Below are 16,750 nucleotides of genomic sequence, written 5' to 3'. Positions count from 1 at the left end.
CATCCGCCGCATCAACACAAAACATATGAGACTTTAATGGGAAGGAACTTTAATAAAACTAGGAAACAATACAGGAAAGGCAAGGAGTCTAGTTTCTAAATGAAACACCCAAAGTTACCTGTCCCCTCGTGGGTAAAAGTCCATCCATATGGGAATGGCCCAGAGCAAGGCCCCAAAGCCTGCCACAAGTCTAAGGCATCTTCCAGTGGGGACCCACAGAAAAGAGTCAGAAACAACCAGACAAGCCCGGAAGGAAAAGAGCAAATTCAACATCAAGATAAAAGCTGCCATTGTCAACTCCCCATGGGTCTCACCCACATCTCTGTCACCTAGTCCATGACCAAAAGACAAGCGCAGTTTCTTCACGTGTCTCTAGGCTCCATGTGCCTCCTCCAGGTCTCCTGGCTCCATCCTGCTTCCTTCCTTCCTCAGTCTCTTCTGTAGCTTCTCTCCCTGCTCAGCTCCACCCTCCCTTGGGTGGGGAAGGGAACCTCCCCCTTTCCTGGGGACCACCCTGTTACACCTGGTTCACTGAGAAAAGCATTTCTCAAAGTGTGGTTGTGGAATCCTTGAAGTTACCCAGAATTTGTCACAAGGTCCATGAGGTTAAAACTATTTTCAAAATGTCGCTTAGACACCCTTTGTCTTTTCACTATTTTGACTTTGCTGAGGTAAAATTTAGTAAAAATGGAGCTTATATTACTAACTGTAGTGGTAGTTATTCTTCACCACTTCTTACCTCAGAAACACAACTCCAAGCCAGTTTCATTTAAAGGGTCTTGGCTGAAACATTGAAAATTATCTTCATTATTTTATTATCCTCCAATCCATATTTTACAGTACCTGATATAAATAAATCTTTAAAAAAAATCACACATTAGCATTAATATGCAAGAGAGGACTATGGAAATGTAACAGAATAAGAAATAATCAGTGATACTGTTTCAGGTTTGACTTTGCAAGTAACCTTTCAGAAAATACCACCTATATAGTTTTAATTTAGTATCAAAGTGGAATATTCATAATCATGTGAATACTGCTCCAACATATTTGTGTGAGGCTGTATACATTTTTCATAGACTTCAACCAGAACCACAGACTAAATGCAGAAGGAGGGCCTCCCTGGTGATGCAAGGGGTTAAGAAACACGCTGTGAAGCAATCCGCAACTTCTGCAGCACAGAGTCCCATCCCGGGCCAGCCAGGGAGCAACCAACATAGCTCAGCAGACCTCTCCTGACTTTCCTGCTGCTCCACTTGGCAGTATATATCAGTCAGTCCGCCTGTTCTGTTCCCCACTCTGTCTCTGGTGTATCCTCTCATGCCCTGCATCTCTGCCCTGTACCCCACCTCTTGTATGCATAAATAAAAATAAAATCTTTTTTTTTAGAGTTTTTTTTAAATAGAGGCATGTTTTATTTATTTATTTATTTATTTATTTATTTATTTATTATTTATTTGCTTGTTTGTTTATACATGCACTGGGTAGTCAGAAGCGCAGGAAGGTGAGAGAACTCACCAGAGCCAGAGAGGGGAGCAGAGCAGGCAGAGGGACCGAAGTACACTGCTGAGGGGAGCAGCGGGCGGCAGGAGAGGTCCGCGCGCCATGTGGAACCCTCCTCTGGTGGCCGGGGAGCAGCCCGGGATTGAACCGGCGCCGCAGAGGCCGCGGGCAGCTTCGCAACCCAGCACTCAACCGCTGCGCCACCGGGGAGGCCCTAAAAATAAAATCTTAAAAAATAAATAAATGCACAAGGAAACATGAAAATCCTACTGTCTTCTAATGAGACAGACAAGAAAGACAATTGCAAAAATAAAAAATGTAAAATATCCACTCTTCTCATTGCCCTGATTATTTTCAGAAATTAGTTATTTTTCTTAACAACAGTTTGTGTTAACCTGCTTGGATTATTACTATTATTCTAAATGAAACAGCTACATGATCAAACTCAGCTTTATTCCCAGGGTGGTAAATATGGGGAGCGATACCTCCTAAACAAGATTATACTTGGCGTCCTCCCTAATTTGTAAGACTGGACACGGATCCGGGAAGGAAAATGACTGAGAATCACTGACCCAGTGCTTGGGTCATGGAGACAGGGTGAGGAAGCTTTGGGTGAGGAGAGGAGGGGCCAGAGCAAAGCCCCAGGGCCCCAGTCTGGTTCTCATAATTCCAGGCCCCAGGGCTGTGTCTAGGGCAGGAAGGTTACTGTTGGGGATACCCCACTGCCCCCTTAGCCTCCCTTCTGTCTCCACCACCTGTGCTGGGCGAGGACACTTGTGACTCCTCCCCAGTTCTCAGTCCCCAGTGTAAGTCTCCACCCACCAGCCTGAAAGGTAGGGCTCAGTAAAGAACAGCCAGGCCAAGCTTCCTTGGGGTAAGGGAAAGTTTATTGCTCCCGGGGCGGACCTCACGGACCCAAGGGGGTGGGGGGGTCAGTGGAGTCCTGCACGTTGTTAGGGGGAAGCAGGGTTTCATAGGGTAAGCAGGGGTCAGGTAGGAAGTTGGGTTCGTATGGCGGGAAAAGTTTGTAGGGCCCGAAAATGTTCGTGGGGCAGGTAGAGGTTCTTTGTCTGAGAAGAGACTCAGGGAGAGGGGGGAGGCTCATTGCCTGAATCCTCCAGACAGGTGTCCTCATTCCTGCCCCCAGGTGGGCTTCCTGGTAGGCTTTTGCTTTCTGGCCTCCTGCATGGACCTTTCACAGCCTAGAGTCAGAAGCTCCCCAGACCCCAGCAGTGCTGGTCATGGGGCCCCCAACCTCCTCCTGCTGCTTCTCTCCACGGCTCTGGCCCAGACAGACACCTGGGCTGGTGAGTGCAGGGTGGAGGGAAAAGGCTTCTGCAGAGGAAGCTGCTGCCTTAGGCCCCTCTGTCACCCCCGTGGCCCCCTCAGTCCTGGTCCCTTTCTGTCCCCCCACCCTGCCTCCTCCTTTTGTCCCCTGAGTCTTGCCCCTTCTGGACCCGCTGCCCATGTTCAGTCTCTGGAGCTCCCTCCCTCCTGGACACTTTCTCCCCTGCCCCATCTCCCCGGGACTCAGGACCTGCCCCGGGAGGAGGGTCCGCCCGGCTTCACCCCTCCCCGCCCCCAGGCTCCCCCTCTCTGAGGGTGTTAGAAATGGTGATGTCCCGCCCGGCCTCGGGGAGCCCCGGTGCATCGCGGGGCTACGTGGACGACACGCAGTTCGGGGTTCGACGGCGACTCCCCGGGCCAGAGCGCGGAGCCGCGGGCCCCTGGGCGGGCGGGCGGGGCGGGAGGGTCGGGCGAGGAGACGCGGCTCCGCAGACACTCGGCGCGGAGGCTCCAAGCGCTCCTGGAGGCCCCGCGCGGCCGCCGCAGCCAGAGCCGGGCCGGGGAGCAGCGCGGGCCGGGGCGGGTCACCGCTCCCCCCCACCCCCCGCCCCGAGTCTCGGGGCCCCGTGACCCCCGAGGCCGTGGCCCCTGCCAGGCCCCTTGACCAGGGAAGAGCCCGCGGGACTTTCCCCCTTTAGGTTTTATTTAAGTTCAGGATTATTCAGGGCGGGAGATCGGGTGCGGGCGGGAGACCACGGGGTGACTGAAGGGCGGGCTCAGGGTCTCCCACGATCCAGAGGACTCTGGGCTACGCCGCGGGGCCCGACGGCGCCTCCCCCGCGGGCACGACCAGCTCCCCACGACGGCGCCGGGGACGCGCCCTGGGCGGGGACCTGCGCGCCTGGACCCGGCGGGCCCGCGGCTCAGCTCCCCGGCGCGAGGGGGAGGGGGAAGGTCGGGCAGAGCAGGACGGGAGCAGCCCGGGGGGCGGGTGCGGGGAGGGGCCCCCAGACTCCTGGGGATGGGGAAGGAGGCGCCGCAGCTCAGAGGTGAGAGGGCTGCGGGGCTTTGATCTCCCTGAGGCGCGCACCCCGCAGGGCAATGGAATCATGGTGAGGAAGCGCCCCCTTCTGGCCAGAGAGGGAGCTGTCGGCCACGTTTTCCAGCTCTGGGATGGAGACTGGCCCGGAGGCTCCTGCTTTTTCTGTAGGACAGTTAAGGGATCCAGTTTCTCCTGAAAAAGAGGGGAGACCATCCCTGAAATCACCTTTTACAGGATCCTTTTGACCAGCAGCGTCGTAGGGAACATTGAGTTTCTCTCTCGAGATCTTGTTTTTTGGTCAGAGAGCATTTTTGGAGATCTCCCTCCTGCCTGTCTGTGTCATCACCCTCCACCCAAGTCAGCAACAAAATGCTCAGAGACCTGCATCCCACCCTGGGCTCTCACCTGCTATCCCGGACTCCCAGACCAGGCTGGTTTCTGGGGTTTGTGCTCCTCCCTCCAAACATACTGTTCTGTCCACTGCAGGATGGTCGCATGAGGCTGCTTCGGTGTCCATCGAGGAAACACAAAGCATGAAATTTCTGATTATTCCTACTCAGACCCCCAATCACCATACATGACCCATCACCCCATCTCTGAGCATGAGGTCACCCTGAAGTGCTGGGCCTTGGGCTTCTACCCTGATGACATCACCCTGACCTGGCAGCGAGATGGGGAGGACCTGGCCCAGGAAACGGAGCTGGTGAACACCAGGCTGGGGAGGAGGGAATGGAAACTTCCAGAAGTGGGCAGCTGAGGATGTGTCTTCTGGAGAGGAGCAGAGATACATGTGCCATGTGCAGCATGAGGGGTTGATAGCACCCTGAGTCCTGAGAGGGGGTAAGGAGGGTGATGTGGGCACACAGATGACTCAGGGGCATCAGAAGCCCTTCTGGAGACCTTCAGAGGGTCAGACTGAGGCCTCAGGTTCAGGGTCTGACCTTCAATTCCCTTCCATTGCCACCTCCTCAGTTCTCCATCCTTGCCATGGTCCTCATTTCTGGCTTGGTTTTCATTGTAGGTGTGCTCATTGCACACAAGGTGGCTTCATGTGTGAGAGGGGAAGAAGAAGTGCTCTGGTAGGGAAGGGAATGGGGGGATCTTGACCACTGAGGGTTTTCATATCCCAGGGAGAACTTGCCCTGCCTGGTTAATGGGAAGTACCATCCACACACACGGGTGTTGCCCAGAGGGCATTTGGTCCAATCCCCCCTCATCTCCTTTCCTCATTTTTCCCAGTCCTGACCTGGGACTTTACTCAGTTCTGGAAACTTCCCTGTTCTGCAGGATTAGAAGATTCATTTAGGCTTCTGACCTGACTCCTCCCTGGTCTCACATGATGCTTCTTCCTACAGGAGGACAAGGAGGAAGCTACACTTAGTGTGCAGGTAAGTGTGGATCAAGGGTTTGATCCCTGAGCCCCTGGGGACAGTGTAGATGGAGCCCATGGGAGAGTCACTCTCATCAGTTCCTCCCATGGTCTCATCTCTGACCAAATTTTGTTGTGTTCACCCCAGGCAGTCCTAGTCCCAGTGCTTTTAAGTGTATCTCATAGGTGAGACCCTGGAGGACTGCAGTGGGCCTGGGAGTTGAGGCAGAGAGGCTGGGACTAGGTGATGGGGATGCTTTCAGGGACATCTTGAGAATGCAGTGGACCATTGATAATGTTAACACTCAGGTCATTCACCTGAATTTCTTCATGATTATTTTCTTTCACAGTGAGAGACAGCCTTGTGTGGGCCTGAGTGTTACAGGATTTCTTTTTTGCCCACATTTTGTGCCTTTATGATCCCTTGGTTTAAACCTTCACACCTGCGAGAACGGCCCATATCCAAAAGACCAGAAACTCAAGTGCTGGCAAGGATGTGGAAAAAAGGGGACAGTCCTGCATTGTTTTGGATAAAGACTGAGCCAGCCCTATGGAAATAGTATTGAGGTTTCTTAAAAGAGTAAATGTGGTTCTGCCATTGGACCCAGCAATTCTACACTGAGGATCTCCTCCCAGAGGATAAATACTCTCCTGTGAAGGGCCCTGCACTCCCGTCACCACTGCAGCACTATTTACAGTAGCCAAGCTATGGGAACCACCTACATGCCCCAGACAGGTGGGAAATCAAGAAGTTGGGATTACATGTATATATACAGGTGTCTCCAAAGGAGATGAACGTTGGGGTTTGGGGGCGGGAGCTGTCAGGGGTGAAGATGCCACCACATCCTAGCAGGGGCCAGGGTGGGGGGAGGGGTCCTGCCCAGCTCTTTACACCTCAAGCCAACCATGCGATATTTCTAAACCTCCTCCTCCTCTTCAGGTCCAATGCTTTTTCAGTCCTGCTCAGAAGCTGCTTCTCCATGGAACTGTATTTATTGAGGTGTTGTTCTGACACTCTTTAATCTGTGTGCGATTTGAATTAATTTGTTCTGGGGCTTGATGTTAATTGACTTCCCATCATCTTATGTTGTATATCTTGTCATTCCTGTTACACACACACACACACACACACACACACACACACACACACGTCGCGAGCGCGCGCACCCTCCCCTCTCCTTGGGAACCAGATCCTCACTCAGCACTGGGGTTACTCTGACCCTCTGTCTCTGGTCCCCTCAGAGCCTCCCTCTCTGCAGTGTCTCTACTCAGCGGTATCTGAGCAGCCCCAGGAGTCCCTGCACCTCCTGCCTCTGACCTTGTGAGAAACCAGCCTCTCACCCTGCATGACAGTGAGGAGGCGAAGGCAAAGTGCTGAGGTCAGTGACTGATGGAGATAATTTCCTTTTTTTTTTCTTTTCCCCCTCATTGTATTATTCAATTGAGATCAGCAATGGTTTACACACTGTATGTGTTCAGAGACAAGAGTCACACCTCTTCATTTTTTTTTCTCCATAGGGGCAGGACCAATGTGCTATCCATAGAAAAGAGAGTTTCCATGGGATCTCCCTGGTGGCGCAATTGTTGAGCACTGGGCTGCGAAGCTGCCCGCAGCCTCTGCAGTGCCAGTTCGATCCCTGGCCGCCGGCGAGGGTTCCACATGGTGCACAGACCTCTCCTGCCTCCTGCTGCTCCCCTCAGCAGTGTGCTTAGTCAGTCTGCCTGTTCTGTTCACCACTCTGGCTCTGGAGAATTCTCTCATCCTCCCGCGCTTCTGACTGTATCCAGTGCTTGTATAAATAAATACATACATACATACATACATACATACATACATAAATAATCTTAAAAAAAAAAAAAGAGAGGCTCCAGGTTATACCCTGCCAAAGGAAAGGTGGAGCTGGGCAGGGATGAGAAGCTAAAGAAGAGGAGGAAAATGTGGAGTAAGATGAGGAAAGGAGACTGGAGGAGGCGCATGGAGCAGAGAGACATGTGAAAAAGTAGCCAGTCTTGTTCCTCAGGCTTGGACTTCTGCCAGGGATTTGGGGACAGGGAAAGAGACATGTGAAAGAGACAAAGACTTGAGTGAGAGGCCCATGGGAAGGCTGACAGTGGCAGCTGTTATCTTGATGTGGATTTTGATTTTGCTCTTTTCCTTCCAGACTTGCCTGACCCCTCCTGCCCCTGTCCCATGGGTCTCTACCAGTAGGTGCCTTAGACTGTGGCAGGCGTTCATTTGGGCCCCAGTGGGCCTGCTTTGGGCCAAGCCTGTTTGGCTGGGCATTTACCCATGAGGGGATGGGTAACTTTAGGTGCTTCACTTGGAACTATTCTAATTATATTCTTTCTCTTCTCTCTCTCTATTGCACACTTATTCTCTATTTTATACTAATTGTATTAAAGTTCTTTTCTATCGAAGGTCTTACGCTTTAGATTACATTTTGTCTTTGTGCAGCTGATGGCAGATCCCATGTAGAGTGTGCAGTTTTGAGGGTCCAGGGAACCCCTTATTCTGCCCACTAACAGGACCAGACACCATTCCCACCCACCATGTGCCAGAGTTCCTTTTCCTCCACACCCTTCAATGGGTCATTCTCACAGTGTGAGGTGGTAACTCCTTGTGATTTTAATTGGCTTTTTCCTGACAGCACATGATGACAAACATTTATCCACGCACATATTGGCCACATGTGTGTCTTCTTTAGAAAAGTACTTATTTAGCTCCTCTGCCCCTGTTTTGAGTTGTTTTCTTGTTTTGGAGTTCTTTGCAGAACTCCTTGTTGGATTGATGATGTGCAAATAGTTTCTCCAATTTGATATTCTTTTCATTTTAATGATAGTTTCCTTCACTATGTAGAAGCTTTTTAGTCTGATGTGATTCCATTGGTTTCTTTTTGCTATTGTCTCCTTGGAGCACAGAAGACATTACTGGCAGTGAAAATACTCTTCATGATATTCTCATGATGGACACAGGTCATTATACATTTGTCCAACACCCCGAGAATGGACAGCACAGGAGTGAACCCCGTCTAGAGTCTGGGGCAGTCTCTTGGAGGACCGGGATCCCGGGCCGAATGAGCCGAAGAGGTGTCCATATTGTTTCGGAGGATCCATCTAGAATGACAGAAGCATAGCCTTTTCCCTTTAAAATCATGACCCCCACTTCCCACACATTTGTTCCTGGGGTTTTTACCCATACTGGTTCTTGCATGCTACATGCTGGTTGAGTAGCAAAATGTTTATTGCTGCATGTTATGGGGTCCCCCTGTGGTAAATTCAGAAAATTTAAAGTAAAAAGAGCTGATAACAGGGTTTCTTGTATCCTTTGATGCCATCCTCCATGTCCCCCTTTTCTGTTTATAGTTAAAGAGGAAAGCAGTGTTTTTAAGTTATGTTGAGAGCGTTCAACAATGGCTTGGCCGCGAGGATTGTAAGGAATACCAGTAAGGAGAATTTTTCTACTGTGATCCCAATTTTATCTAACAGTACGTAAAATATTTGTGAACTAAATTTACTTTTAGACCAATTTACCTATTTTTGCATAAAATCACAGGCAGAATAACCAAACAGCAATTTTTGCTGGCTTTGCTAAAATACTCCACATAGGATCAGAGTGAACTCTTAAAATCCAGTCCATACAGGCTTTAAAAACAAAGTTGGTCTCACCAGACTCCACCAGAGTTTTTTCTTTTTTCAGGTTGTCCACTCCTGTCAATGGAGGCAAGCTTTTTTTTATTATTTTTGGAGGTCTCTGAAACCCTACAAACAAAGCAGTAGTTTTTCCACTTATTGGTTCAGCTCTAGGTCAACTCCCTGGAAGAATTTTACTCAAAGCTACACAAAATGTAAATACAAGTTAGCTAAAACAATAAAAATCAAAAGTTGTATCACTTTGAATCATTTGAGGCCTTTCCTTCATATTTTTTGTAGAAACAATTTCCACAGACATCAAACCATTGAAGTATATAACATTGCAAGACAACAATAACCATTGACAATTTACATACATAAGAGGTACTGAAAGATTTTGTTTTAGAAAACCAATGTTAACATTTTTGTACATATCAGAGTTTTACCATTTTCCCAAGTGAAAATGCTTCCCTTTAAGCATAATGTTATTAAGTATACCACATAGGACAAATTTATCTAGTGCCTTTCCCAGGAGGAAAAGAAGAAATTTTGTGGAGTGTCTCTGAAGCTCTACTAAGGTTCCACAAAATTTCCTTTAATCGATCAAATTACAGGCTAACAAATTTTACTTTAATTTAGATTTTTGGGAAGCTTTGTCATAAATATTAGAAAACAGCAACAACAACCATATTTAATCTCTATGAAAGTTTTGGCCCTAAGTATACTATTGACAGTCAAATCATAACCTTTAATTTTCATCTCAAAAACCTTAGTAATTCTTCAGACACTAAAAGACTTTTATGGGGTCTTCCCTGGTGGCGCAGCCAGTTGAGCGCCGCACTGTAAAGCTGTCCACAGCCTCTGCAGCAATGGTTCGATCCCGGCCAGCTGGTGAGGGTCACACATGGGCGGCAGACCTCTCCTGTCGCGCACGCTGCTCCCCTCAACAGTGCCTGTTCTGTTCCCCTCTCTGTCTCTGGTGAATCCTCTCACCTCCCACACATCTGGTCTGTACCCCGGTTCTTATATAAAATAAATAAATAAATCTTTTTTTAAAAAAAAAGACACTATGTACCCAACATCATTAACCCAGACAAGAGCCAAGATTATACCCAATGCTAGTTTATAAGTACATATTTTGAAGCAACCCATAAGATTACAATTCAGTTACTATTAACCAAAAATTATTTCAGCTAATGTGTTCCCAAAACACTAAAATATAAATAATTTGCGTATACAAAATTTCTTTTCCTAAAATTTCTAAAATTTCCTAAAATTTCTTTTCCTAAAATTCCTTTCTCATATCTTTAACACTTTCCTTAGCTTTGTTACTTTTAACTCTTTTTTTTTAATTTCTTTTTTAGATCTTCAACATTTGCTTTTGTTGTGCCCACGTCGACCAGTGCAGCCCCCAAGGACACAGACAACCGATGCAAGGGCACAAAGGAGTTTAATACGGGCTCGTGACCCGGCCCTCGACACGCACCGATGCAACGGCAGAGGTCGAGAGCCCCGAACAGAGGAAGCTGGGGTATCTTATAGGGTCGCGAGTGGCGGGAACTTTGAAAGAAGCTGGCAATTATTCATTGGCTACTACAAAGGCATTTTGGCGCGCGCGGTTACAATTTCAAACTGATTGGACAGTTAGAGATGCTGTCCCATTTATGGACAGGACTGCCCTCATTGGCGGCTGGGGTGGTCTGCTTTTTCGTCACCAAGTGGAGTGAGGGTTGTGACTGCTGAAACTATCTCCGGAATGCGGCTGGACAAGGACTAACATATCAAGGTGGAGGATATACAAAATGGCGAAACCTCAGCTAAGCTTGGTTCCACAGCTTTAACACTCATTACTTTACTTTTAGGACCATTAAAATATCTATTTTTAATACATGTTTTTCTTTGTAAACACACATCTCACTTTACATCGATTTAGGATTGTCACATCTTTTGTTAGCAGTCAGGCATTATCATACATTATAATAATGTCATCTCTTTGGACTGGATGACTTAAACGTGAACACACAAGATAATATGACATTTGCTGCACCTCCCCCTGCAGTGACCTTTAGGGTTAACCGGCCCTAGGTCCGGCTGGGCAACCAGCACGCAGGGGGAGAACAGCATAACACCCTGAAGCAGAGGAAGCTCAGCGGAAGTTCCCTGAAAAGGCAGAAGCTTATCAATAGATGACGACCACCAGGAACCACTACAAGACAAACTTTAATCCCTTATCTGTCTTTCTAAACTTCCTTCTTTCTTCCATAATGGTCATTGCTTGTTATGTAGATCACCTCCCTGATGGTGATAGACTGAGCCCATGAGCAAGCTAATTTCTTTGATATTCATTCCTGTGCTTTTGGAAAACATATATATACTGGTCACAAACTCAAAGAAAATTACACTCAGATTTTCACTCTTGAAGTGTGTCTGTTTGTCATTTCTTTCGCCGACTCCCTGACCACCCTGCACGCTTCTCTCAACCCTGAGGTGGCCTCATCGTCTACTGCTGTGCTGGTCCGCGGCAGGTGGCGCCCGAACGTGGGGCCCCGACATTTCATTTCATTTCATTGTGTCTTCCACCCAAAGAAGAGGTGAGTAACGAAGAGATCGTGTTGGGTAAGCTATCTCCCTTCTTGTGTGTGAGTGTGAATGTGATTCCCTTAAAATACCCTCTTTTAAACAGTCAGGGATAGGATCCTCACTGGAGCGTCCTGAGCTCGCTGATAAAGGGTGATCAGTTTGAGATAGTGAGAAGTTTTTCTAAGAGTGAATGCTCGTGGTGCTGTGTGTGTGTGAGAGTGTATGATTACGGCTCCACGGCCTCGTGTCTACGGAGTCTGAGTGGGCTGCACCCGCGATTCCCGTGGAGGAATGTCATATGGCATAACGGTCATCTGCTCTTCGGAGTAGCCTGGTCCGGGACTTATACGGACAGACCTTAGCTAAGACACCTCCGCAAGGTCCCGCGAGGGACACGGGCCGGACAGCACAGTTGAAAGAAATCTTTGCTTGAGTGAACAAAAGCACCACGAGACCAAAAACAAAAATCTTTTTCTATCTATATTAAAAAATATGATTGAAACACGAGGTATTAAAGTAAATAAGAAAGCTCTACTGCAACTTTATATATTTATATTACGGGTATGCCCGTGGTTTCCAGAAGAACGTAGTTTGTCACTGGAAACTTGGAAGAAAGTAGGAAAAGAAGTGAAAGAGTTTTATGCCCTTCATGGACCATCTCAGGTTCCGAGACAGGCTCTGTCCTTGTGGGTACAAATTAGAGATTTGTTGGTTGATGCCACTGAGGCAGAATTGTGGGAAGGCCAACAGGATGAAGTTCAGGATAATCCTAAAAACAATAATGATCTACTCAAGCCTCTGCTCCCGTATCAAAGGAATCCCTTTCCCAGTCAGAGGATGAGTTTAATGATCATGAATATACTGAAATGCTAGATAAATTAACTTTCAAAAATGATAAACCCTCCTGCCCACCCGCTAACCTTTTTCCAGTTGTTACCAAACCTAAAATTGCATTACATAATAATCCTAATCATATCAAAGCCCATCAAGGGCCCCTAGGTGGCATTTTAGGATTAGCAAAAAAGGCCAGTAAGGAGATTTTTCATTTACTTTTACCGTTCCCATACCTCCGGCTTTGTCTCTCGCTAATGAAGGCCCTGCATGGGAGGCCATCCCCATAAAAACTCTTAAAAAATTACAGTTAGCTGTTCAGACAACAGGTCATAACTCCCCTTATATTTATCAAATTATTGGCATGTTATCAGTCACCTGGATGACCCCTTATGATTGGCAAAATCTTGCCAAGGCTGTACTTCCCTCGGGAATGTATGTATTATTTCGCATGGAATATGAGGACCAAGTACATGCCTTCCTTAAGAAGCATGATGATGAGGTTAAGGCTGAGAAAATTTCCCTTTCTATGTTCATGGGAACAGACAAATATGCTGAGGTACGCAGACAAGCTGCCCTTCCAAAAGATGTCCTAGTTGAAATTAATAAACTATCAGTTGCCTCATCTTGAAGTGTGTCTGTTTGTCATTTCTTTCGCCGACTCCCTGACCACCCTGCACGCTTCTCTCAACCCTGAGGTGGCCTCATCGTCTACTGCTGTGCTGGTCCGCGGCAGACATTAGAATTTTCAGCTTTCACAAATAGGTGCAAAAAGTAAACCTGAAAGTTTAGTTGTAACTTTAGTTTGTGTTATGACTGGAATTCCATTTTGCACAGCTGTTAATAAAACAGTGGCACATACCAAGGTTTTTCTAGGCTGGCTAATAATTAAACAAGTATTAGGCAAATTAATAAAAACCAAAAAAAATCAAAGCAACATATAGATACTATGTACATTTTTCATTTACAGCAGGAAAGAGAAAAGTACCTTTTATACCAGAAGTTTCTTTTGAAATAAACACATTTAAACAAAGTAAATTATTAATACTTAACATAACTTTAAGGCATATATGCTTTGAATTATATCATAAACTTTGAACTAGTTCTTGTTTATCAAAAAATTTTTTGATCTCAGTCTCAAGATTTGTTTCTATGAGAATTTATATAGGCACTGCTTATAATTAGTCCTCCAGAGGTAAAAAAACAAAACAAAACAAAACACAAAGACAGACACAAACAGACACAGAGATCTCCTGATATACATTTAAAATTTTGGCCATGTGTATATATTTTAAGAGATTGTAATTATATCAATATTTGTGAAGACACTGAGAAACCTGTTAATGATTTAATTTTAGTTTTATAACAACTCTTTTAGATCAACCATATTTTAAACATGTATTTTTAAGAGTGAGTCTGGCTTTAAAGAAACTGTGCACAGAGAATTTACATTAGTATTTTAAGGCCAGAAAAAAAAAAATAGGAAAAAAAATTTCTTTAAAATAGTAAAAGAACCTTTATAAAACATCTCAAACAACCTAGTTTTTCAGATGCCTTAGCTTTTTATTTATGTTTAATATTCTCCTTTACTGGGCCTCCCCGGTGGCACAGTGGTTGAGCACCAGGTTGTGAAGCTGCCTGCAGCCTCTGCAGCGCCGGTTCAATCCCCGGCCACTGGGTGATGGTCTCACATGGCACTTAGACCCCTCCTGCCGCCCGCTTCTCCCCTCAGCAGTGTACTTCATTGGTCTGCCTGTTCTGCTCCGGGCTTCTGCTCTGGTGAATACTCTCACCCTCCCACGCTTCTGACTGTATCCAGTACTTGTATAAATAAATCTTAAAAAAAAAATTCTCCTTTACCAAGTTTTTTCTATACACTTTTATATTAAGAAGGTTTTTAATGAGTTAAAAGCTAAAAACTTTACATAGAATAAGTGTCTAATCTTAATTATTACCAAAGACCTTCAACTCGAGACCACAACAGTCACAGCAGTTTTTACTAGCTTTTTTAGATAAGAAAATATTTTTTGATTTTATATTTTTAAGAAATGATCCTTTGGGGGCCTCCCCGGTGGCACAGCGGTTGAGCGCTGGGTTGCAAAGCTGCCCGCAGCCTCTGCAGCGGCAGTTCAATCCCCAGCTGCTCCCCGGCTACCGGAGGAGGGTCCCACATGGCGCGCAGACCTCTCCTGCCGCCCGCTGCTCCCCTCAGCAGTGTACTTCGGTCCCTCTGCCTGCTCTGCTCCCCGCTCTGGCTCTGGTGAATTCTCTCACCCTCCCACGCTTCTGACTATACCCAGTCTTGTATAAATAAATAAAAAAAAAAAGAAAAGAAAAGAAATGATCCTTTGGCTTTGGCTTTAGGTTCTTAATGCTTTATCTCACTGAGAACAAGCATATTTTTAAGACAAAAAAGAACACTATTATCTGAGGGCAGGAGAATAGGTAAATTTTTACAGTCTGTCCATTTTTAGGCTTTTATCAAAATCTGAGGTTTAGAATTTAGCTGAATTATCACTTTATATTTTACCAGGTAAATTAGTTTTAACAAGAAGCTTAACCTTTTACAGGTCCAATAAGTAAATGTAAAAGCTCTTATTCAACCAATAAGCATTCTGTATAGCTTGTTAGCAAGTCCAAAGTAACTCAGCAGTTTTTGCCTTAGACAATCTAGACTTTAAAATCAGAAAAACACAGGGAAATGGAACTTTTTTCCTAGAATGAACCAAATAGTTTTTTAAGGTGGACAAAAGGAAAGTCCAGTCCCCCACAGCAGGAAGGCAGTGGAGACCTGCCAGTGATCCCAACACCAGAGAAAAAGTCCAGGCAGCAGCTTGTTGAGACCAGGGGAAGCCCCCACCTGTCTGCCACAGTGGGTTTATTCTATTTTAATAAAAACCTTTTAGTCATATTATAGTCATATAGTCTCATATAGTCATATTTAACCATTTTCTATCACTTTAACAATTGTGAATGAACTTTGAATATTATTATATAGAAATACCTTTTTTTATTTTTCTTAAAAAGAACAAATGGCAAAACTCTGGCAGGGAGAAACCTGGCCTCCTCCCCAAATAATTAACAGGAAAAGCTTGAAGCATTTCTTCTTCCATTTACAAGACCATGTCACCTTTTCTTATTTGTTCTCTAGTTTCTATATCAAAAGTACCAGTATCAGGAAACCAAGGATTATATTCAGTAACAACCTATAAACAGTCAAGAATTTGAGAGAATGGGACTTTTGCTCCCTTTTCAGCTAATAAATGTTTCCACAAAGAAGTGAAAGTAGAAAGACGAGAAGAGAACCCCATGCCGTGTTTTTCCTCTTGTTTACTCACCACCTTTTGTAAACTTCCACAGCCGCCATCATCACCTCGTCACTTTAGTGGTAGGTCCCCTTAAGTCCCTGTTCTGGCGCCACTTGTGGACTTCTGGTGAGTCCCGGACCTGGGACATGACGGGGAGGGAAATCAGACACAGGGGACTGTCATGTCCAGCCTGCAGTGAATCTTTATTGTCTTGGTGCTCATTATATACTTTCTCAGGGTGCATTAGGCATAACATCAAAGCGTACCATACAGTGACAGCTTCAATGATTAACTATTTTACTTTGCTACTGATATCTGCCTACTCCCGAATTTTAAGTGCCAGGTAGTCAACTCCTATACGTCATCTGATTGCTCATTAGCTAGAGCAGAGAGTTTTGCTCCTAATTGGTTTTTGGCTGTGGAATACTGAGGCATGACTCCACAGGTCAATTTCCAGGCACTCAACACCAGTCCGGTCACACACCATTTCCGGTCACTCAGAGGTTTTCGTCCGAGACGCGTGTGTTTTCACATGACTTAGGGACTTAGGCCCTTCTGCTCACTGCGCGGGGTCTTTCCCAACAAGATTCATATTAAAAAATGGTTCTACAAGTTGCCCTGTGTCTGTCCTCCACTGTATCCATATCCAGGGCTTGTGGTGCAGGAAACTGCCTCAGCCCATGAGGGCCTGAGCTCAGACGGCTTCACAGCACAGATGCTCTCAAGGAGCCTCCTCTGCGTGGTCCTGAGTCACGTGATGAGATGCTGACATCACACTGCTTCTGTGATGGGAGAGACTTACATAGGCCTTGGGTGGGAGGGAGTTTATTTATCATGTGGGAAGAAAGGAAATAGTGTTCAGAAAGTCTATTGTGTTGTTTTTCAATTTTCCACAAATTTTCTGATACACAGGAGGGGAGACAGTTCCCCCCCTCAACCCCCAGTGTGTCTGACTTGCTGGCTCTTCCTCCTGAGGAGAATAAAGCAGAAGGGACATGCCACGTCACAGAGTCAGGCTCCCAGGGGCTGAGACTTCCCACCCGGGCTCCCCTCAGCTAAGGGGACACCCACAGGACAAGGACCTGAGGGTTTTCTCCAGGAGCCACATGCAGGAGCTCTGAGGCAGGTCCTTCCACGCTGATCACGGCCGTTCAGATCCGCCAACATCTCGTCCCCATCGCAGCCTCGTGAGATCCAAAA

At 46.4% G+C, this 16,750-nt stretch overlaps 2 long non-coding RNA genes across 4 annotated transcripts; one reads left to right on the top strand and one right to left on the bottom strand.

Moving 5' to 3' along the window:
• Nucleotides 1-2,336: 2,336 nt before the first annotated feature.
• Nucleotides 2,337-10,803, top strand: LOC129146402 (uncharacterized). 3 transcript variants are annotated; one of them, XR_008553075.1, is made up of 7 exons: nucleotides 2,337-2,377; nucleotides 4,319-4,672; nucleotides 5,120-5,220; nucleotides 5,552-5,937; nucleotides 6,444-6,580; nucleotides 6,720-6,913; nucleotides 10,196-10,803. It is a non-coding gene; the product is annotated as an uncharacterized LOC129146402 (long non-coding RNA). The 3 variants fall into 3 exon arrangements; XR_008553076.1 differs by lacking the exon at nucleotides 10,196-10,803 and having other exon boundaries at nucleotides 5,188-5,220; nucleotides 6,720-9,051; XR_008553074.1 differs by lacking the exon at nucleotides 10,196-10,803 and having other exon boundaries at nucleotides 6,720-9,051.
• LOC129146403 (uncharacterized) lies at nucleotides 3,804-15,750 on the bottom strand. The gene is made up of 3 exons (XR_008553077.1): nucleotides 15,581-15,750; nucleotides 4,238-4,336; nucleotides 3,804-4,024 (listed from the first exon to the last, which is right to left on the bottom strand). It is a non-coding gene; the product is annotated as an uncharacterized LOC129146403 (long non-coding RNA).
• Nucleotides 15,751-16,750: the final 1,000 nt, after the last annotated feature.

This window comes from Talpa occidentalis, unplaced genomic scaffold (assembly GCF_014898055.3).
Source record: "Talpa occidentalis isolate TD23 unplaced genomic scaffold, MPIMG_talOcc4v2.1 talOcc4.2, whole genome shotgun sequence".
In the NCBI taxonomy this organism is placed as follows: Eukaryota; Metazoa; Chordata; class Mammalia; order Eulipotyphla; family Talpidae; genus Talpa; species Talpa occidentalis.
The sequence above is the reverse complement of the archived record's forward strand: the minus strand, read 5'-3'. Positions and strand labels throughout refer to the sequence as shown.